General features: G+C 46.6%; 1 long non-coding RNA gene across 1 annotated transcript in view; it reads right to left on the reverse strand.

The window, feature by feature from the left end:
- Positions 1-8,818: 8,818 nt before the first annotated feature.
- The window catches only part of LOC137304626 (uncharacterized), a 183,589-nt gene continuing 169,502 nt past the window's right edge, over positions 8,819-22,905 (reverse strand). Inside the window, exon 3 of the long non-coding RNA XR_010958597.1 lies at positions 8,819-8,908. This is a non-coding gene — a long non-coding RNA (uncharacterized lncRNA). The remainder of the gene's footprint in view (positions 8,909-22,905) is intronic.

Here is a 22,905-nt window from a genome sequence, read left to right on the forward strand (position 1 = left end):
CGTATGTTTGGGGCGGGGTGGGGGGATAAAAGAGAGAATTAGCGGAGGAAAATCCTGCAGTAACATCAATCTGAGATGCAGTGTTTGAACAAGTTACCAAAACCTAGTTACAGGCCGTTTCCATGGACACGGTGATTCGATGATCTGACAAGACTTCTACAGGCCGTTTTTTAAAGTCGCTTTGGTGCCCAAGGGGTTAATGCCAACAACTTGCCACATTAACCAGTGAACTAAACGCTCCAGGATGCCAGTCCTGTGATCATTCTGCTTTCCTTGCTTGAGATGAGAGGGAGAGAGAAAGATCCATCTCACTAACCGCTAAAATTAAGCTTCCCTCAGAAGGCAATGTGAAAGTTTGTTGTCCATGTCACCTCAGGGCTAATTTTCTTTCTTTGATAAGACACACTGAGTTTTTTCTTTAAATTGTGCCAAAATTAAACACTGCAGAACAAGTTCAATCCAAGAGTGAGCTCATGTTGAATTTCTATTAGAAAAAAAATGGCTATAGGGCATTGCATTAATTTATCTCAATCAGGATGAGCTCTGGAAAGCATTGAATGACACGTGGAAAGAAAGATTACATGGCACTGGAGAGAGTGAGTGAGTGAGTGAGGGAGAGGGCACAGCGACAGGGCGAAAGAGGTGGGACTTTCCGTCTTACTGAGAAATCTGGGTGAAGGGTCAAGGTCCACAGAAAGGAGACTTGCATTTAAATTGCGGCTGATCTCGTGTCCCTCAGAAACATCTCAAAGTGCTTCACATACTATGAATTACTTTGAAGAGCAGCGACCGTTGTTATGTAGGTAACATGGCAGCCATTGAAAGAGCCCACCAACTGCAACAAAGTGTATGACCAGCTAATGTATTTATGGCGGTGTTGGTGGGGGGGGAGAATGTTGGTCAGTACACTGGGGAGAATTTCCTGCTCTTCGTCAACTAGCACCTTTAACATCCACCTGGACCGCTGACGTAGAGCCTCCACTGAGTGTCTCACCTGAATGGCGGCATCTTCCACCTTACTCAGTGCCAACTTCATTTATGAGCTCCATCTTCTGATGTGGGGCATTTAACCCACCTTTCTGACTCAGAGGCAGGAGTGCTGCTAACTGAGGCAAATGGACACCACCAAAGTGGAAAAGAGTAGGTGAGAAAAATCAGGGAAAATACTGGTTAGGTGACACCAAAGCTCCTCTGGCTTGTAAAACTACCTTGTTCCTGTTGTGCTACAAATACAGTGCCCGACAGATCCCTCCTCCCCCCTGCATCACCATCCTGAAATCAAGCCTCACGGCCCACCTCAAACTAATTCCAACTCAGGAAAATTCCTGACTCCCTCACTTCCTTGTAGTCTATGTTAATTGTATCCATGTGATTTATATCAATTAGTGTTAATTGTATCCAGGTGGTGTGTATCAATTCGGGCTCTCTTGTATCTATTTATAAAAGAGAGCTTATCTAGGGTGTGGTGTGTGTAATGTGGATCTCTGTGAATAAAGGCTTGGAAGCAACTGAAGGCCAGGCTCTAGTATTTTATCCTTCACCACTGGGCAATCCAGCTTAGAACAGTCTAGGGGTAATAAATTGTGAGATATCTGAGATTAAAAAATGAAACCAGAAGAGCTGGCTGTTAATAGCAATGTAATTGAGTGTGGGATGGAGATAGATCCATTCTGGGGCTCATATTGGACTCACTTAAACCAGTTATGTTCTGTGTTGCAGGCTAACTAGCTGATTTGGTGTATCAGAGAGAGAGAGAGAGAGAGAGGAAGCCAGGTAGCTGGGAAATTATAGAGGAATTTAATTGCTCATCGGATTAAGGCTCTCAGTGAACGAGAGCACAAGCAAATCAATGACAACTAAAGTAAATCGACACAGACCAAGCACAAGGATCCGGGATTTTATTTTTCTCTCCAATATTCTCCTGCCTTCCTATTAAAAAAAAGAAAGACTTGCATTTCCATCACACCTTTCATAACCTCAGGACATTACAGCCAAAGAAGTACTTTTTGAAGTGTAGTCACTGTTGTAATGTAGGAAACGCAGCAGCCAATTTGCGCACAGCAAGGTCCCACAAACAGCGATGTGATAATGACCAGATAATCTGTTTTAGTAATGTTGGTTGAGGGATAAATATTGGCCAGGACACCGGTGAAAACTCCCCTGCTTTTCTTTGAATAGTGGCTACGTCCACCTGAGAGGGCAGATGGGGCCTCGGTTTAACATCTCATCTGAAAGGTGGCACCTCTGACAGTAAAGCACTCCCTCAGTACTGCCCCTTTGACAGTGCAGCACTCTCTCAGTACTGCCCCTTTGACAGTGCAGCACTCTCTCAGTACTGACCCTCTGACTGTGCAGTGCTCCCTCAGTATGGCCCCTCTGATGGTGCAGCACTCCCTCAGTACTGCACTCGGAGTGTCAGCCTAGATTTTGTGCTCAAGTCTCTGGAGTGGGACTTGAACCCACGACCTTCTGACTCAGAGGCGAGATAGCTACCCACTGATATGTGATACCTCCTGCTAGGCGATGGTGTCATGGACATTGGCTACACTCTGGCACCTTGTGCAAGTGACCACTCTTTGTGTTCATGTCAGGCTATTTTGCCGTGGAGGGACTTCACAGCCAATGTCACATTGCCCTCTTCCAAGAGCCCATAAGTGAAGTTTGTAGCAGGGTGTACTGGATAGTGATCAGGAGCAGGAACACTGGCTGATTTTCCACCTCTTTCATCCAGGGACGCTCAGACCAAATGTAGTGCAGTATCACCACCATGACTGAGGTCAATTAAATCAATATTGACCAGGACTTCAACCTAGAACCTTTCTGAATGGACACCTCAGTCCACACTGATCCATTGGGAAAGGCACGTGGGCTGCAGATGAAGAAATCTATGTGGCAATGAGCCTGAGAAGTTGTGACAACTGCCAGAAGAAGACAGACGGAGATACAGGGAGATGTTGATCTAAAGTCCCCTTTGCAGCCTACATCTGCCCTTCTAAGTCTTAATCTGGGTCATCTCAGCAATAGAAGCTGTGTACAGCTTTAGCCTCCTTACCTAAAGAAGGATATACTTGCCTCAGAGAGGTGCAACAAAGTTTCACTAGATTGATTCCTGGGATGAGAGGGCTGTCCTATGAGGAGAGATTGAATAGAATGGGCCTATATTTTCTGGAGTTTAGAAGAATGAGAGGTGATCTCATTGAAACATGTAAAGTTCTTAGAGGGCTCGACAGGGTGGATGCTGAGAGGCTGTTTTCCCCTGGCTGGAGAGTCTAGAACTAGGGGTCACAGTCTCAAGATAAGGGGTCAGCCATTTAGGACCGAGATGAGGAAAAAATTCTTCACTCAGAGGGTTGTGAATCTTTGGAATTCTCTACCCCAGAGGGCTGTGGATGCTCAGTCGTTGAGTATATTCAAAACTGAGATTGATAGATTTTTGGACACTAAGGGAATCAAGGGATATGGGGATTGGGCGGGAAGGTGGAGTAAGGTTGAAGATCAGCCATGATCACTCCAGACTGAATGGCGGAGCAGGCTCCAGGGGCCATATGGCCTATTCCTGCTCCTATTTTTTATGTTCTTATGTTCAAACACTGAGCCTGTCTCAGCAACGTACTGCCCACTGTGTGGAACATTTCCCTTGTTCAAAGTTTCCTGCTCATTGGGGTAAAGAGCAAGATGATCAACTGTACCTGGTCCACGGAGGGGGTGGCTTTGATGGGCTGATTGGCCTTCTCTTGTTCCCTAGTTTCTGTGTGTTTACCAGGAGCACGGGTACAAATATGACCCCTGCCTTCAATGCTGAATTTAAAGATCTCTTACAAGTTTCTGGCTGTGTTCAGCACCTGTGCAAGACCAAGTCAGTGGACAAACACTGCAGACTGTTTCAGTCACAGTGCCAGTATATCACTCACTTCAGAATAACTCTGCCACCAGGATATTATAACCTGTCATTTACTGCGTTCCCTGTAATTCATGACTCACTGATGTCAACTCACACTGTGCTGCAACTCACACTGCACAGTTCCATTTGTCGATCCTTCTCTGGTCATTGTCCATCTGTCCTCTCTTGTACCTCCTAAACTTCCAAATCTCCCTACCCACCCTTCCTCCTCCCTGCACTCTCACTGTGTTGTGTCAGCTCAGTGGGTAGCACTCTGAGCCAGAAGATTATGGGTTCAGAGTCCCACTCCAGAGACTTGAGTACAAAATCTAGGCTGACACTCCGGAGCAGTAGTAAGGGAGTGCTGCACCGTCAGAGGGGAGTGCTCCATTATCAGAGGTGCCGTCTTTCGGATGAGACATTAAACCGAGGCCCCGTCTGCCCTCTCAGGTCGATGCAAAAGATCCCATGCCATTATTTCAAAGACGAGCAGGGCAGTTCTCCCCGGTGTCCTGGCCAATATTTATCCCTCAACCAATATCACTACAAACAGACTATCTGGTCATTAGCACATTGCTGTTTGTGGGATCTTGCTGTGCGCAAATTGGCTGCTGCGTTTCCTACATTACAACAGTGACTACACTTCAAAAGCACTTCATTGGTTGTAAAGTGCTTTAGGACGTCCTGAGGTGGTGAAGGATGCTATAGAGACACACGTTCTTTCATTCTGAGGTCTCCTACTCTTGAATGTGTGGGACTCCTTATCTCTGCCAATCTCTCCTTGAATTCATCCTATCCTCTCTCCTCCTCCTTTTAATTAACCTCAGTACCAGGCCCCACTATCGACCTCGGCTTCTCAACGAAAACAATTCCACCACCTTTTCAAGTGCACGCGCTCCCTAGTCACTGTTTTTTGTTGTTATTCCTGACGATTTGTAAAATTTGCATTAAAAACAATTCTGTCGAGACAGTTGGTATTAAAGAGATAAGATGTGCACTTACTCCTTTGCTGCACTTCATTTAATTTATTAATTAAAGTAAATAAACAGCTGTTATCAGCTTTAAATATTCATGAAATAAATGCATCTTCAAGTTTGCTCCCGATCCTTGTGATAATTGAGAACAGCTGTTCCAATCCCCATGTACAATCCTCCGCTTTCTGCTGTCCTTATCGACGGGAATAAAGAGCCATCTTCGGAAATCGCAACCGTGCCTCGGATCCACACCCACAGCGGGTCCATATCGGGCACTGGGTGTATGCTCCCCGCCCTCTCCCCGTGATTATCTGTCTATAATAGATGGCAAATAATGGGGACCACGTGCTCGAGCTCCCAGAGCCCAGAGTTCAGCACCAGGACTGCCATTTGGTAAATTGACCCCATGGTGCTTTCACCGAACGCTCACTCGGGCTACAGTGGTGTCCAGGGAAATCAGATTGAAACTTGCTTTCAGGGGAATCCAAGAAAGAAAGAACTTGCATTTATATAGCACCTCTCACGACGTCCCAAAGCACTTTACAGCCAATGGGGTACTTTTGAAGTGTAGTCACTATTGTAATGTAGGAAACACGGCAGCCAATTTGCGCACAGCAAGATCCCACAAACAATAATGAGATAGTGACCAGATAATCTGTTTTAGTAATGATGGTTGAGGGATAAATATTGGCCAGGACACCGGGGAGAACTCCCCTGCTCTTCTTTGAAATAGTGCCGTGGGATCTTTTACGTCCAGCTGAGAGGGCAACCGAAAGACGGCACCTCCAGCAGTGCAGCACTCCTTCAGTACTGCACTGGGAGTGTCAGCCTGGATTATGTGCTCAAGTCTGTGGTGTGGGACTTGAACCCACGTCCTTTTGACTCAGGCAAGAGTGTTACCCACTAAGCCACGGGTAATATCTAACTAACACAGAGAAGGATTGACTCCAGGGCTATTGCTATACTTCCCAACTGCTCGGGAACACTGGGAGCAAATGGCGACACTAGAGGGACATTGGCCTGAACTGATGCCCTCTGCTCTGAACGTGGCCATTCTACTGATAGACCGAACCCTTTAGTCCACTTTAACCTCCTTTAATGGATTTATTTATTCCTGTGTCTCCCTTTGATCAGTTATCCTTGTTTATGGGACCCCATAAATGCTGAGTCCTATAGAATCATAGAATCATAGAAGTTTACAACATGGAAACAGGCCCTTCGGACCAACATGTCCATGTTGCCCAGTTTATACCACTAAGCTAGTCCCAATTGCCTGCACTTGGCCCATATCCCTCTATACCCATCTTACCCATGTAACTGTCCAAATGCTTTTTAAAAGACAAAATTGTACCCGCCTCTACTACTGCCTCTGGCAGCTTGTTCCAGACACTCACCACCCTTTGAGTGAAAAAATTGCCCCTCTGGGCCCTTTTGTATCTCTCCCCTCTCACCTTAAATCTATGCCCCCTCGTTATAGACTCCCCGACCTTTGGGAAAAGATTTTGACTATCTACCTTATCTATGCCCCTCATTATTTTATAGACTTCTATAAGATCACCCCTAAACCTCCTACTCTCCAGGGAAAAAAGTCCCAGTCGATCTAACCTCTCCCTATAAGTCTAACCATCAAGTCCCGGCAGCATCCTAGTAAATCTTTTCTGCACTCTTTCTAGTTTAATAATATCCTTTCTATAATAGGGTGACCAGAACTGTACACAGTATTCCAAGTGTGGCCTTACTAATGTCTTGTACAACTTCAACAAGACATCCCAACTCCTGTATTCAATGTTCTGACCAATGAAACCAAGCATGCTGAATGCCTTCTTCACCACCCTATCCACCTGTGACTCCACTTTCAAGGAGCTATGAACCTGTACTCCTAGATCTCTTTGTTCTATAACTCTCCCCAACGCCCGACCATTAACGGAGTAGGTCCTGGTCTGATTCGATCTACCAAAATGCATCACCTCACATTTATCTAAATTAAACTCCATCTGCCATTCATCGGCCCACTGGCCCAATTTATCAAGATCCCGTTGCAATCCTAGATAACCTTCTTCACTGTCCACAATGCCACCAATCTTGGTGTCATCTGCAAACTTACTAACCATGCCTCCTAAATTCTCATCCAAATCATTAATATAAATAACAAATAACAGCGGACCTAGCACTGATCCCTGAGGCACACCGCTGGTCGCAGGCCTCCAGTTAGAAAAACAACCCTCTACAACCACCCTCTGTCTTCTGTTGTCAATCCAATTTTGTATCCAATTGGCTACCTCACCTTGGATCCCGTGAGATTTAACCTTATGTAACAACCTACCATGCGGTACCTTGTCAAAGGCTTTGCTGAAGTTCATGTAGACCACGTCTACTGCACAGCCCTCATCTATCCTCTTGGTTACCCCTTCAAAAAACTCAATCAAATTCGTGAGACATGATTTTCCTCTCACATCTCTGGAAACTGCTTCCTGTGGGCAAACGCCAGTGACAGTGCCAGCGCCAGCTTGGCTCAGTTGGTCGCATTTCTCATCCTCTGCTTCAGCAGGCTGCGGGTTCTAGCCCTGCTGCAGCAACTGAGCACATTACCTAGCATGACACACTGGTGCAGGACTGAGGGAGAGCTGAGGATTCCTTTGGATGAAATGTTAAACCAACTCTGCCTGTTCCAGTGGGCCAAATAGATGTTAAAGAAGAGCAGGGAGTTCTCCCCGATGTTCTGGCCAACGTTCCTCCCTCAACCAACGCCACCAAAACACAGTAATCTCATTATTAATAATATCATTCATTCTCATTATTATGGGATCTTGCTATGTGCAAAATGGTTACCACTGTTTGCCTATACAATAACAGTGACTGCCTTCAAAGTAAATGATTGTATGTGGTGTTTGCAATGTTTGAGGTGTGATAAGCTGCTGTGTAAACAACTGCCAAATTAAATTGTAAAAATAAATTTGCAGTGTTCAAAATGAAAATCTCATTATTGTTAACGTTTTATATCTTATTTTTTTTATTTCCAACTGATTAAAGTGGAAAAAATGTGACTTTTTTATTGTTGAAAGTCATTTTCTGTATCTGGTTTATGTTTTAGAAATTTCCAAGCAGCCCTCCCCAAGCTTAGCCTGTCCAGTCCAAGACTGGCTGGGCGATAACCCTCTTTACTAAGTGACTCTGTCCTGGACAAGGACTGTCAAACGAGTGGTAAATACCCTGTATGTTAACCGACTAATCCCCAGCAAAGCACTGGCAAGACCCAAAAGAAATGATTTTAACACAGCCGGTTGAGATCAGGGAACTCAGAACAGATGCACGGATTGCCACCTCCAGATTTCTGGTTTCCTTAAAGGATTAGTGTCATCTGTGAAGCCTTCTGAGAGGTCATTGAAGGAACATACAAAGTATAACAGTCCTTTAACACCGCCCTGAGAAGCATCAATCACAACAACCCATTGATGGCTTTCTGATCTGATTTGATCCATTTCAGAGTGTCATTGGACAGGCTGGTGTCTAGTGTTCTGACCATTCCATCAGAACCTTCTCCAGCCACAGTAATTAGCCTCTACTTGACCTTAGTATGTGTCTGGGGCGAGGGGAGGGGGGGGCAACCACCCTCCAATTGACTTCAAGATGTGCCTATTTACAGCAGTTAGAACTTGTGGCCTCAAAGGGGAAAACCAGATTTCCACCCAGCTCTACCTTAGCAGCAGAATAATACATTGTGTGGTACATGATATGACACTCGTCCATATAAAGCAGCCTGTCCTCCGACTTCACCATGAGAAACACCACAGCTTCCCTACTATTTAACAATAAGCTCTCTCTACCAGAAAACAAAAAGCTGGTTTCGTCCTTGGTGTAAATTCGCCTCAAATGTTTGAGAAGTGTCTCCACAGAAATGTAGATCTCCACCCAGTGACAATAAGAGAAAAGCCCCAAACCGAAGGGGTTAAAAAAAATCCCACTTGCCTACGCTCAATGTTGGCCAGAAGCAGATATCCTTGGCACCAATAGGTCCTCTTTGTTCCACAGGGTGACTGGTAATTCCAAACATACACTAAAAAAAATGAAGACATGACAATTAGATCCAAATCTGGGCTCTGCTCTCAGCATCTCCAGAGAGGGGAGCACACAATGGGCAACTAGACTTGCCCTAATCCCTGAATACTCTCAGTTCTTTGTATATCACTCAAGTGTTATTCAAAACGTGGCCTCACCAACTTCTGCTGTGAATCCAGACAAACAAAAGCTGGAGAGAAGTGGAAGGTTAAAGTGTCTACTGGTAATCCCGATGGAAGCACAATAATTTAACCCTTGGCTCTCCGCTGACGTCTTAGGAGCTGATTTGTGAAAATAAGCAAGCCTATATTCATTCATAGGCCCCGTGAAGGTGATGGATGAGAGAGCAGGACTGGGTAACGCAGTGGGTCAGCACACTGCCCTTTCACCCCTGTGTCTTAGGACTGAATGTAGCCCAGACCAATGGATAAAGATCACCTCTCTCTACCCGCACATTTAGGCAGTCTGACAACAGTGCTCACTTAGGCACAAGTAAAGGGCACAGCAGGGAGCAGAGATCGCTGGGTTGCGAAATGGAAGTGACACACAGGAACAGTAGGGAGCTCTCTTCTGAGATTGGGCTAGAAATAATTTGTTGATATAAAATTAGAGAGAGAACTTGACTCGGTTTCTATTCCATTTATAGCTGATTGGGGAGCTTTCATGTGTCTTAATGTGAAGATGCTGTAAATTGACTTCAGAAGCCTGTCTGCCATTTTGAAAGTCGATTGAAGTAGGAAATTCTGTGCAGGTACAGCCCTGAGCATCACGTGTTTCAGAACTCTTTGTAAGGTCATTCACAACTTACTGATATTTGCACAATAAACATTACATACAAAGGGGTTTCTCGAGCTTTTTAGTTTAAACAGTGTGAGGGCTTTGCTAAAATAGTGCAGACAGTAACCAACTGTAAACAGGATACAACTTGTAACCTTCTCCAGCTCTACAGCCAGATCTCTGCGCTCCTCTAATTCTGGCCTCTTGCGCATCCCAGATTTCCATCGCTCCACCATTGGCGGCCGTGCCTTCAGCTGCCTAGGTCCTAAGCTCTGGAACTCCCTCCCTAAATCTCTCCACCTCTCTCTCCTTTAAGATGCTCCTTAAAACCTACCTCTTTGACCAAGCCTGTCCTAATATCTCCTCTTGTGGTACGGTGTTAAACTATGATTGATAACACTCCTGTGAAGTGCCTTGGGACTTTTTACTACGTTAATGGCGCTATACAAATGCAAGTTGTTGTTGTAATCTTCCGTTACATTCTGACCTGCCAACGTTATATGGTGGACGTCAGAATCTGTGCTCCTCATTGTCTAACGTGCTCATATTAAATTCCCCTCTGTGCTATCTTAGCACAGGCGTTAACCCAAAACAGGCAAAATTTAGGAACATAGGAACAGGAGGAGGCCATTCAGCCCCTCCAGCCTGTTCCGCCATTCAATTAGATCTGTACCTCAACTCAATTTTCCGGCCTTTGATCCATATCCTCACCTAACAAAAATCTATCGATCTCAATCTTAAAAGTTCCATTTGACCCCCAGCATCCACAGCCTTTTGGGGGAGAGAATTCCAGATTTCCACCACCCTTTGCGTGAAAAAGTGCTCCCTGATTTCACTCCTGATTGGCCTAGCTCTAATTTTAAGGTTATGCCCCCTTGTTCGGGATTTCCCCACCAGAGGAAATAGTTTCTCTCTACCTACCTTATCGAATCCCTTTGACATTTTAAACACCTCGATCAGATCACCCCTCAACCTCCTAAACTCAAGGGGATACAAGCCAAGTTTATGCAACCAGGCCTCGTAATTTAACCCTTTCAGCCCCTGGTGGGCAGACTGGTGAATCTGTGCTGCACCCCCTCCAAGGCCACTATATCCTTCCCGAGGAAAGATAATGCAGCAGGATTTGGTGAGTTTGTAGAGAGCAGTGCGAGTTGTAATTTGTATCTCACACATCTGCTTAGAGTACAAACGAGTTAGAGAGCTAGGAATATGGAGCAGCCTGTAGTCACGTTAGCGAAAAGTGCTATTTTTAGGGTGTTGAGTTTTGGTGAGTGCACAGTCCACAGAAAGTAGGGCGGGTCCCTGTACTTGAATAAATTATCCAAAATAAAAATGTATTCAAAGGCCTGTACCACCAATGGGGTAGAGAGCTTTCACATCAGAATTATTTACCATACAATGCAGTGAATATGTGGACCTATGATTTTACAACATATACCATGATCTGTAGAACATAAGTCACACCTCAGAGTCCACACACCATAACCACTTGCACCAAAGCACAACTTCTGTTTGTTTTATTTAAAGAGCATTTGAACTATTCTAATGTGAGATAAACAGATTGCTCAACTCTACCAGAAAGGACCAAATGTGAACTATTCCAGACATTGTTTAATCCACCATTAGTTTGGTCTGCTTTGCTGTAATGCTAGTTAGTGTCGATATGACTATGATACTCCCCCTTTTTCTCTCTCCTCCACTCTGCCCTTTCTTTCTCTCTATTCCCATTCCCCTTTCTTACCCTTCCATTGGTTTCTCTTCCCTCTGCTCATTTATCCATTCTCCACTTTTACTTCTCTTTACACTCTAACTCTGGCCTTTTCTTCTCTATTCCCATTTCCATCTCTCCCCCTTTTCTCCTCTCACCTCTCCCTTTTCTCTCTTTCTCTCCTCCGTTCCACTTTCTTTCTCTCTTCTCCCTTTCCCTCTCTTCCCTTTCCCGTCTCTTCCTCTCTCCTCCCTTTCCCGTCTCTTCCTCTCTCCTCCCTTTCCCGTCTCTTCCTCTCTCCTCCCTTTCCCGTCTCTTCCTCTCTCCTCCCTTTCCCGTCTCTTCCTCTCTCCTCCCTTTACCGTCTCTTCCTCTCTCCTCCCTTTCCTGTCTCTTCCTCTCTCCTCCCTTTACCGTCTCTTCCTCGCTCCTCCCTTTTCCGTCTCTTTCCCTCTCCTCCCTTTCCCGTCTGTTCCTCTCTCCTCCCTTTCCCGTCTCTTCCTCTCTCCTCCCTTTACCGTCTCTTCCTCTCTCCTCCCTTTCCTGTCTCTTCCTCTCTCCTCCCTTTACCGTCTCTTCCTCGCTCCTCCCTTTCCCGTCTCTTTCCCTCTCCTCCCTTTCCCGTCTGTTCCTCTCTCCTCCCTTTCCCGTCTCTTCCTCTCTCCTCCCTTTACCGTCTCTTCCTCTCTCCTCCCTTTCCCGTCTCTTCCTCTCTCCTCCCTTTCCCGTCTCTTCCTCTCTCCTCCCTTTCCCGTCTCTTCCTCTCTCCTCCCTTTCCCGTCTCTTCCTCTCTTCTTTCCTTTCTCTCCTCCCCCTTTTCTTATCCTTGTTCTCTCTTCCCTTTCCTCTCTCTCTTTCCTCCTTTCTCAAAGGCTCTTGTCATGTTTTCCCCCAATGGTCCACTTCAATCCTCATGCTGCACATTCTCCTCCTCATCTTTTCCTTCCCGTTCTAGAAGCTACTGTTAGAGACTTTAAAACATTTGTAGTTGTTGTAAATGATCCCATTGGCAAGGCTTCACGGCAGGTATACATTATAATCAGGAGTGCTGCTGTGTCACATTTTACAATTACAGGACCTTTATACACTGCATAGTGCGAGGAAACAAATGGATTCTCTGAAGAATTTGCAATCCGTCAATATTTGCACCATAGGACGGATTATCGAGACTGTTGGGTCTGTGTGGTTAGAATGAGAAGGGACTGTATTGAGCATGGTCAAACCTCAGTCGTTACCAATTAGGCACTCTCAGATGGTGGCGGCTGTCTCACCAAGCAGAAAGAACGAACTTGCGTTTCTATAACACCTTTCATGATCTTCGGAAAATCAACCTCAGTCTCCTTGTGAAGACCTACATTGACATGGCATCTTCAATATGGCGGATAGGTTTTCAACAAGGGTCCCCAACATCATCACCTTGCTGTATTATTCTGTCTTTCTTGACTTACAAACAGGTTCTTTCTGCTACTGTAATCTAATTAAAAGATGTAAAGAATCTTACAACACCAGGTTATATTCCCAGACAGGAGGGTTCCCTCCCTGTTCCCCAGACAGGAGGGTTCCCTCCCAGTCGGGGAACACTTCAGCCACCGATCTTCGGGTAAGCGTTCTCCAAGGCGGCCTTCAAGACACACGACAACGCAAAATCGTCAAGCAGAAATTGATAGCCAAGTTCCGCACCCATGAGGACGGCCTCAACCGGGATCTTGGGTTCGTGTCACGTTACACGTAACCCCACCAGCGAATAAAAGTTATCTGTTTTTAATACAACGGGTCATTCTCTGTCTTTCTCTTCCTTTCGGATGTTTCTCCCTCTCTCTCTGTCTTGTGTTCTGGCCGTTTGTATATTCGGTGGTCCTGTAGGTAACACCTCTCTGTCTGAACACTTTGATTGCCTTGACAACGGGCAGTTGGAAAGATTATCTGTAATCACCAGGTATTGTTCTCTGAATATAAATGCGAAACGTTCAAGGATTTCCACATTCACCTGATGAAGGAGAAAGCCTCCGAAAGCTTGTGATTTTCAAATAAAATTGTTGGACTATAACCTGGTGTTGTAAGATTCTTTACATTTGTCAACCCCAGTCCATCACCGGCATCTCCACATCGTAATTAAAAGATGGTTTCAGCCATGTTTTCCTGTTTGACAGATTCTTGTTCTCTCTTGCTATCCTTCCCCATACCCCTCCCTCCCATTTCTCTGTGGCTCAGAGTTCTTGTCTTCAGGGCAGGGATGGGGGAAGGGGGATTCAGATGATTTAGTACTTCAAGAAATTGAGGCCAAAGGCCAATCCCAACTCCACTTGAGGTCCTGCTCTTCCCTATCACCCACACCACCACAATGCAATACCCCTCCCTGCACCATCTGTGATAGTGGGCAAGAGCAGTTCATGAAGCAGTCAACACCTATCACTCCCCACCACAGGATCACCAGAGATACTAGGGATTAACACTACAGGGACAGAGAGATACCCCACGCCCCACACCAACATTACAGGGGGAGTGAGATAAAGAAAAGAAAGACTTGCATTTATATAGCACCTTTCACAACTTCAGAACATCCCAAAGCACTTTACAGCCAATGAAGTACTGTTGTAATGTAGGAAGTGTGGCAGCCAATCTGCGCACAGCAAGATCCCACAAACAGCAATGTAATAATGACCAGATAATCTGTTTTTTTAGTGATGTTGATTGAGGGATAAATATTGACCAGGACATTGGGGAGAACTCCCCTGCTCTTCTTTGAAATAGTGCTATGGGATCTTTTACATCGACCTGAGAGGGCAGACGGGGCCTCGGTTTAATGTCTAGAGTACAAGGGGGCAGAAGTTATGCTGCAGCTATACAAAACCCTGGTTAGGCTGCACCTGGAGTACTGTGAGCAGTTCTGGGCACCGCACCTTGACCTTGGAGGGAGTGCAGCGTAGGCTTACTAGAATGATACCCGGACTTCAAGGGTTAAGTTACGAGGAGAGATTACACAAATTGGGGTTGTATTCTCTAGAGTTTCGACGGTTATGGGGGTGATCTGATCGAAGTTTATAAGATATTAAGGGGAACAGATAGGGTGGATAGAGAGAAACTATTTCCGCTGGTTGGGGATTCTAGGAGTAGGGGGCACAGTCTAAAAATTAGAGCCAGACCTTTCAGGAGCGAGATTGGAAAACATTTCTACACACAAAGGGTGGTAGAAGTTTGGAACTCTCTTCCGCAAACGGCAATTGATACTAGCTCAATTGCTAAATTTAAATCTGAGATAGATAGCTTTTTGGCAACCAAAGGAATTAAGGGATATGGGCCAAAGGCAGGTATATGGAGTTAGATCACAGATCAGCCATGATCTTATCAAATGGCGGAGCAGGCACGAGGGGCTGAATGGCCTACTCCTGTTCCTATGTTCCTATCCGAAAGACAGGACCACCGAGATTGCAGCAATCCCTCAGTACCACAATGGAGTATCAGCCTGGATTTTGTGCTCAGGTCCCTGGAGTGGAACTTGAACCCACAATCTTCTGACTTAGAGGCGGGAGTACTACCCATGAGCCACAGCTGACACCAACACGACAGGGGACAGAGAGATACCCCACGCCAATACAAGCATTTGCTCTTTTCGGATTGCAGCCCCAATTGCCTTGATACCCCTCCTAGGGTGTGGAAGGGGCTCCATCTCTCCGCCCTGCTGTATCCGCCATTGCCATACCTGCTACCTGGCATTGACCCAATTGAATGATTGGAGCTTTTAACACAATTCCATTCCATTCACCCCCTTAATTGACAATATAAGAGAAAGCCTTTCTAATCTCCTTCGTGAGTACAATAAAATCTAATCACTGTTTACATTACATCGCCCTGTATCTGTAAAATGATGTTTCACCCCATTAGCAAAAGATGTCAGACATGCCTCATTGTGTAATTTCTGGGCCGGCCTGAAATAAGAAATGTATTTATTTATTTGCTTTCCTGGTAATCTTCTCTCTCTCTCCAATTTCTCTGTCCTGGAGATGCTAATTCCACTCAACAGCCGTACCTCTGGGCCAAGAGTTTACTTCTGAGTGTGGGCCAAGACAGCAAACGACCATACAGTGTATCACAGCCAAATCCAGTGGGGGGAGGGGGCGGTCACTGGACAACACTCAAGAGTGGGAACCCTGCCTGATTTCTGCTTCTTCTGCCCACCAGCATTGAGGTCGATAGCAGAGGCTCAGAAGCTGCCACCGGAGAGATTAGCTAAGTCAGTACAGAGCACCGATTGAAACTGGTAACTTGTTGGCATATATGGCCATTAATGCACAATGCAATTATACACTAAAGTCTTTTTTTTGGTGGGGGGGTGGGGAGGGTAGGAGAAATATGGGTGGGATGCCCATTTTCCAGGGAGTGTTGCTGCATAGCATTATGTTGGCATTACAGGATGAAAATTCAAATACATTTGGACCCAGTTCTAGATTTGCTTTTGGCTCTTTTAACTCAATCCCTTACTTTGCATTGTGGTACACGAATCACAGTAAGAACATGAGAGAGCAGGGGCCAGGAAAAGCCACCACTCCCAATCCTCCACAGCCCATGTACACTCCCCTATCATCGACTCTACCCACCCATTCAATCTCCTCCCACAGCCCATGTACACTCTCCTCTATCATCAACTCAACCCACCCATTTAATCTCCTCCCACAGCCCATGTACACTCTCCCCTATCATCGACTCAACCCACCCATTTAATCTCCTCTCACAGCCCATGTACACTCTCCCCTATCATCGGCTCTACCCACCCATTTAATCTCCTCCCACAGCCCATGTACACTCTCCCCTATCATCGACTTAACCCACCCATTTAATCTCCTCCCACAGCCCATGTACACTCTCCTCTATCATCGGCTCTACCCACCCATTTAAACTTCTCCCACAGCCCATGTACGCTCTCCCCTATCATGGGCTCTACCACCCATTTAATCTCCTCCCACAGCCCATGTACGCTCTCCCCTATCATGGGCTCTACCACCCATTTAATCTCCTCCCACAGCCCATGTACGCTCTCCCCTATCATGGGCTCTACCACCCATTTAATCTCCTCCCACAGCCCATGTACGCTCTCCCCTATCAGGGGCTCTACCACCCATTTAATCTCCTGAGGGAAAGTTCTGTGTAAATATTCACTGACCCCCCCGGGGGAATCGAGCAACCTCCTGAATATTCATTCATCTTCACATCTCCTCTATTCGATCTTCACCTACTATCCTCCACATGCAGCATTCTCCCCCACACCCCTCATTCCCAGCAGCACAAGGTAGTATCTCATTCCCTCAGTCTGGAACTCTCTCCATAACCTCCAAACCCATATCCAATAGATATTTATCCAAATCCCTGACACACTTGTCACTCTTTCCCTCTTTGACACTCACCAATCTCCCGCTGGCTTTGCACAGCCTGTTCTCAGTCGTTCAACGATCAAAACTCCCAAAGCTCCTCATCCACAAGTACGCGAGCACTCAGAGACAAGTCCTTCCTTGTTATTTGTCAAACTGACACAACACTTTCATATTCAGAGCTACAATTACATTGCCTCTGACTCACTGAACATTCACACTGCCTCTCAGCTCCTGGCCTCTGTCACGGTCATTAGCATATTCAATGTCTCCATTCAGTGGTCATTTATATGCCACCAAAAGTCATCTTGAAATATTCAGCCTCTTTTTCTTAATTTTTTTTACCAATTAACAAATGACACTGGTTATTTAATAAAAGCTCTTGTTGATCATAATTATCAAGCACGACAGAAGAGGACGAAACCATTAAATTAACCCACATGGGTGCTGCTACACTTCATCCCGAACAGAATGTAACATTACGGGCCAGAAATTGGACTAGGGCCTGAAATGGGGGGCAAGTCAGCGGATCGATTGCTCCGTGAAACTGGTCTGTGCTGGCATGAGGCCCGTGCCAAATTCAGGGGCCCCATCTCGACTCCATCCCTCCTCCTGGCCACCGTCTGAGGCTGAACCAGACTGTTCACAGCCTCGGCGGCCTATCTGACCCTAAGCTGAGCTTCCGACCTCTTATCCTCTCCAACACCAAGACCACCTACTTCCACCTCCGTAACTTTGCCCGTCTCCGCCCCTGCCTCAGCTCAGCTGCTGCCGAAACCCTCATCCATGCCTGCGTTACCTCTGGACTCGGCTATTCCAGTGTTCTCCTGACCGGCCTCCCACCTTCCACCCTCCTGCAGCTCACCCAAAACTCTGCTGTCCGTATCCTAACTCGCACTTGGCTAAAAAAAAAAAGTGGGAGAGCTGCTACCTGCAGATCTTCATAGCTGAGATCATCATCCCTAACACAATGAAGAATCATCTTTCCCCAATGGGGATTATTAGAAGTGGAGAGTTGAGAAGGGTACTGAGCCAGTAAGGGCAGAACACTGTGGTATAGACATTCTATCTGAATTACTGTTCTCGCCCACGAGGAATCTAATTTTCCAGGATCAAAGCATCAGAAAAACAACTAAAAACATTTATGATATCTGAGGTGAAGTGATGAGAAACTGAGGGGCAAGAGTAAAGTGGCTACAAAACGCACAGAGTTCCCAATTCTGCAATTGGGAAATTTCACAACTTGGTGGTGTGAGAATGAAGAAAGACTCTCAGATTGAGCTAATATTTATTGCTGTCCAATTCCTTTAAATGAAATTTATGGTTTTAAGTTTCACACTCGCAGAAACGACTCTATTATAATCACTGCACAACCCGCATTCACTTCCCCAAACATCTTTGCATTGCTGTGTCAATTTGTTCTTCACGCTTTTCATGAAGGTGAGACTGTTGCTAGGATACAGTTCCACAGGTGCCTGCAGCGCTCAGGTAGCTTGCCGGAGTGAGCCCTGACAGTGAAGATCTACTCGCATCTGAGTCCAATCTCGTCCCCGCACCCTCACAAACACTTTGCAGCAGGAATCACCGCACAGCGACCAGGAGCAGGAACCCTGACTGGACTCCTTAGCCCAGGGACAATGGGCAAATTCTGTTCACCCCGTGGCTGAGATTAGCTGACTCAGCACAGAGCGGGGGTGCACCCTTTGCTGTTACTGGATTGCGTGTCTCAGACCCACACGGGGTGTTGCGTTTACCAACTGAGCCATTTGGGAGCGGAACAACTATCAAGACTGTGGCGGCAGACATTTTCTTCAATTTCCCAGCAAGCTTTGCAGGGCTAACGATGTGAACACATTGGCCTTCTTTCAATATTTTGAGCGTGACAGAATAATGGTTTTGTAAAATGCCATCGTTAGTGTGTACACACTGGGGGTCGCCAACTCTGCTTCGACTTATTCCTGCAGGTTTCATCACATGACCTCCCGCCTCCAACCGCCCCACCCCCACACTCCCACCATTGGTCGCCCAACACGTCTATCCTCGCGGTGCTCCGTCTTCCCATGGCCAATTGGGAAACAAACGGACTCTCCGTTATCCAATTAGATGATTCTTGACTCTCAGTCAAACAGTCATTTTCGTCCCTGTCCAATACTCAATAACCAATAAGTGAAAGTATTCAAAGGAAATGAAAATAAACCACCATTTTTTAAAAATGCTCCAATGATTTTTCTCCCTTGGTGTTGCTCCTAACAGTGTCCTGGAGATTAATATTCAATTCCAGGTCAATCCTGGAGGGTTGGCACCCTAGTGTACGCATGGAGCCAAACCGAGAGTAATCTTAAGGTGAGCTGGGGTTAGAGGGCAGGTGGTATTTGGATCAGTGTGCGCAGGTGTAATTTAGTCGCTATTTTAAAGTCTGATATTCTGTCCTTATTTTTTGGATATTTCCCATTATAAATTCCTATGTCCCTATTTATAATGGGAACTGCCTATGTAAACTTGTCACATTGTAATGACACCCTCCCCCCCCAGTAGTGGCGCTGCAGCAACTCCACTAGCAGGAGGGTGTAGATACAGTGTGACAAGGGTCTTAAAGGAGGAGAGGCAGGTGGGGAGGTTTAGGGAGACTCCAAAACGTGGCTGATATTGAATAGGTAAAAGTGGAACCAGGTGAGGGTGGTCCCACTGAGCTGGACAGTGGAGAAGTGTGGAGAAGGATGGTGTGTCACCCATGTCAGAGGCAGTTTCCATTATGAATGTGGACATAGAAATTTATAATGGAAAAAGTTGACCGGAAGTGTCTATAGATGTAAGACTTTTAATATATTGTATAGATGTGGACATAGAAATTTATCATGAAAATGTAAAAGTAAGGACAGAATGTATGACTTTACGATGGGGACTGAATTACGTCTGCACGCCCTGATCCAATTATCCCTTGACCTCTAACCCCCTTACCATGAAGGAGACACAAGGCCATGTCTCCCCGAGTGCAATGCCATGAAAATTGACGAGATACTATACTACACACACACATACACTTGTGCGACTGTGGAGGGGGAGGGCGAGGGCGATGGTATAAGTTACTGTTTGACCCAGCTCAGTGACACAACTGTAAATGAACCATCTGTCAGTTGCTCACCCAGTGGCCATTTCCAGTTGTGATGAGGAATTGGAAATGACTGACTTTGTATCTAATATATACAGTGTGAAACTGAGCTATAGAAACTAGGAAGGCCCAAGATTCAATGCCTGGTCCATGCTGGGTTGGCTGATTTTAGCGGACACTTGGTTGGCGTGCTACAACTGGCACCATAGGAATATAGGAACAGGAGTAGGCCATTCAGCCCCTCGTGCCTGCTCCGCCATTTGATAAGATCATGGCTGATCTGTGATCTAGCTCCATATACCTGCCTTTGGCCCATATCCCTTAATACCTTTGGTTGCCAAAAACCTATCTATCTCAGATTTAAATTTAGCAATTGAGCTAGCATCAATTGCCGTTTGCGGAAGAGAGTTCCAAACTTCTACCACCCTTTGTGTGTAGAAATGTTTTCTAATCTCACTCCTGAAAGGTCTAGCTCTAATTTTTAGACTGTGCCCCCTACTCCTAAAATCCCCAACCAGCGGAAATAGTTCCTCTCTATCCACCTTATCCGTTCCCCTGAATATCTTATAAACTTCGATCAGATCACCCCTTAACCTTCTAAACTCTAGAGAATACAACCCCAATTTGTGTAATCTCTCCTCGTAACTTAACCCTTGAAGTCCGGGTATCATTCTAGTAAGCCTACGCTGCACTCCCTCCAAGGTCAATATGTCCTTGCGAAGGTGCGGTGCCCAGAACTGCTCACAGTACTCCAGGTGCGGTCTAACCAGCTCCCTAGACAAGGAACAATGCTCTCAGTCATGATCTCCATGCAGTGGTTCCTGTTGGAAAGTGTACGTATATCTGTTGGGTGTAGGTTGGATTTGGATATGGCTTTGCTGTGATACCCCGCACGTTCAGTCAGCACTTGGGGAACCAGACGTCAACAAACATCTGCACCTTCAGTGCAGGAATTGGAAACATCTATGTAACTATACATGCACTTCATGTACTCAGTTAACGAGGGGTGTGAACGTTAGTAAATGACAAGGAATGCAAATCAATTCTTTGTTGGATTGTGGAACAGCTCTCTGTTGACTGGGCTGCACAGAACGCAATTAAATGAAAGCTGTAAACTGTGCCTATCACTAAACTACCACAATAGACACAAGGGGCGGGCGCAGATAATGTACCGCTCCTGTGTGGCTCAGTGTCAACTCCTGTACACTCATGGTATACACAAGTTCGAAGGGAACAATTCCCCCCATCTAGTTCCAATTGCCTCCCATCTGTCTCAGTGCCAGCTCACAGAGCTGTGTGGTGTTGGGTGTGGTTACTACAGATTACGGCCTGGGTGATGTGATATGCCAGAGCCCATCAGATCCCTTCACACAAATACAAGTTGCTCACCTGCACCAGGTGCTGAAGCTTTAATGAGGGCATGGGCTGACTGGCAGAAAACCAGCTTCTCTCTCAACAGATACGTGCTGAAGCCCCCGGTAAGAGCACAGTTCAAGCCTGTTAATAGTGGTACTTGGTAAAGAATGAATGTCCCAGTTATCAGATCAACCCCATTAATCTTCCATTTTTATTGATTGTACCAACCTATTATTCAGCAATCGAGTGATCTATTGATTATTGAACAAACCGAGTGTTCAGAGATAAATGGACAGTTTGCTGTATAAATATACATCGTTTCACACGGCAACATACTGGTGACATTCTGAGCAGCCCTCAGATGAATTTCTCTCTAGCAAACGCGACAACTACAACGGTAATTTGCTGACATAGAAAATGCATCAGTTGCCATGGCAATAGAGTAACTGGGAACCTCATAAAAGCTTGGCACTGGGAAAGGGGATGTCGGAAAGGGAGAGTTGTATATAGTTTTGCTACGTCATATGTGTAGGAGATTTGAGATTGTTATAGAGAGGGGATTATTATAGATTGGAGAGTTATAGAAAGAGGGCTGTGTCACGGCGAGAGGGGTGTGTCTCGGCGAGAGGGGTGTGTCTCGGCGAGAGGGGTGTGTCTCGGCGAGAGGGGTGAGTCTCGGCGAGAGGGGTGTGTCTCGGCGAGATGGGTGTCTCGGCGAGAGGGGTGTGTCTCGGCGAGAGGGGTGTGTCTCGGCGAGAGGGGTGTGTCTCGGCGAGAGGGGTGTGTCTCGGCGAGAGGGGTGTGTCTCGGCGAGAGGGGTGTGTCTCGGCGAGAGGGGTGTGTCTCGGCGAGAGGGGTGTGTCACGGCGAGAGGGGTGTGTCTCGGCGAGAGGGGTGTGTCTCGGCGAGAGGGGTGTGTCTCGGCGAGAGGGGTGTGTCACGGCGAGAGGGGTGAGTCACGGCGAGAGGGGTGAGTCACGGCGAGAGGGGTGAGTCACGGCGAGAGGGGTGTGTCTCGGCGAGAGGGGTGTGTCTCGGCGAGAGGGGTGAGTCACGGCGAGAGGGGTGTGTCTCGGCGAGAGGGGTGTGTCTCGGCGAGAGGGGTGTGTCTCGGCGAGAGGGGTGTGTCTCGGCGAGAGGGGTGTGTCTCGGCGAGAGGGGTGAGTCACGGCGAGAGGGGTGTGTCTCGGCGAGAGGGGTGTGTCACGGCGAGAGGGGTGTGTCTCGGCGAGAGGGGTGTGTCTCGGCGAGAGGGGTGTGTCTCGGCGAGAGGGGTGAGTCACGGCGAGAGGGGTGTGTCTCGGCGAGAGGGGTGTGTCACGGCGAGAGGGGTGTCTCGGCGAGAGGGGTGTGTCTCGGCGAGAGGGGTGAGTCACGGCGAGAGGGGTGAGTCACGGCGAGAGGGGTGTGTCTCGGCGAGAGGGGTGTGTCTCGGCGAGAGGGGTGTGTCTCGGCGAGAGGGGTGTGCTATAGAGAAGGAAGTGCTATGAAAAGAGAAGTGGATTGTCTGTTTATTAAAGAGTCAAAAAGAACGTGTGTCATTTAACCCCTTCCCATTCAATCCCATTATATAGAATCCCAGTGGATGAAACCCCTTCCCATTCACTCCCACTGAATGGATTGAAGTGAATCATTGGCTTCAGTTTCCACAGAAAAAAAGGACAAGGAGGCACAAAGAGGAC

Source organism: Heptranchias perlo, chromosome 38 (assembly GCF_035084215.1).
Source record: "Heptranchias perlo isolate sHepPer1 chromosome 38, sHepPer1.hap1, whole genome shotgun sequence".
Classification (NCBI taxonomy): Eukaryota; Metazoa; Chordata; class Chondrichthyes; order Hexanchiformes; family Hexanchidae; genus Heptranchias; species Heptranchias perlo.